The sequence below is a fragment of the Chrysochloris asiatica genome, unplaced genomic scaffold, assembly GCF_000296735.1.
Source record: "Chrysochloris asiatica unplaced genomic scaffold, ChrAsi1.0 scaffold00018, whole genome shotgun sequence".
Classification (NCBI taxonomy): domain Eukaryota; kingdom Metazoa; phylum Chordata; class Mammalia; order Afrosoricida; family Chrysochloridae; genus Chrysochloris; species Chrysochloris asiatica.
In genome coordinates this window covers 28,778,943-28,780,156 of record NW_006408536.1, presented here as the reverse complement: position 1 = coordinate 28,780,156, position 1,214 = coordinate 28,778,943, and positions in this window count along the sequence as shown.

Genomic DNA, 1,214 nt, shown 5'->3' with positions numbered 1-1,214 from the left:
AATAAAACATTTATAAATAAATAAATGAACCTGATCCAAGCCATGGTATTTTCAATAGCCTCATATGCATATGAAAGTTGGACAATGAATAAGGAAGACCATAAAAGAATTGATGCATTAGCGTTATGGTGTTGGAGAAGACTATTAAAGGGACCATGGACTGTGAGAAGAAACAAATCTATGTTGGATGAAGTACAGTCAGAATGTCCTTAGAATCCCAGATGGCCAGACATTGTCTCTCATACTTTGGACATATTATCTGGAGGTGCCAGTCCCTGGAGAAGGACATCATGGTTGGCAGTGGAGGGACCGCAAAAAAGAGGAAGACCCCCAACAAAATGAATTGGCACCGTGGCAGCAACAATGAGTCGAAGCGTAGCAGCAATTGTGAGGATGGTATAGAAGTGGGCGGTGTTTCACTCTGTTGTACTAGGGTGACTATGGGTCTGATGTGACTGGTTGGCACCTAACAACAACAATGGAGTCCTGGTGTGGCACTGTAGGATAAACAGCGGACGACTAATTGCAAGGTCGGCAGTTCAAACTCAGGAGCTGCTCATCCAAAACCCTATACAGGGTTGCTATGAGTTGGAACCAACTCGACGGCACACAACAACCATGACATGCTTTCAACAGAGTTCTGGTGTGCTGCTGGTGCTGTAGGATAAGCACTGGACTGCTAACCTCAGGGTCAGCTGGTCAAATCCACTAGTCACCCCTTGGAAGCCTTATGCAGGCTTGCTATGAGTCAAAACCAACTGGACGGTACTTAAGAACAACGTGACTTTCAATGGCTGATTTCAATGGCAGGAGATTGCCAGACCTTTGTTCTGAAGCATATCTGGGTGGGTTTGTACCACCAACCTGGTTAATTTTTTTTTTTACACCCAGGGATTCCAAATCAAAGTCTGCTAATTAATGTATTCGATATACACTTAAACATGGACTTTGTGGCATTATTTTTAGTGACTTGTGTCCTGTGTACAGTGTAAGATGGGATCCCTGAGTGGTATGAATGTTGATCCTGCTGGGTTGCTGGCCTCTTGAAAGGTTCGAGACTCAAGTTCACCCAGAGGCACCTTGCAAGAATGTCTATCAATCTACTTCCTAAAAAGCAGGCACTAGAGGTTGGAAATGCAAAAGCAAAAGTTTTGTAACAAGGAAGGGAGTGATTAATTCTCCAGGATAGGAGCGGAGGCCTCTGGGACCATCAA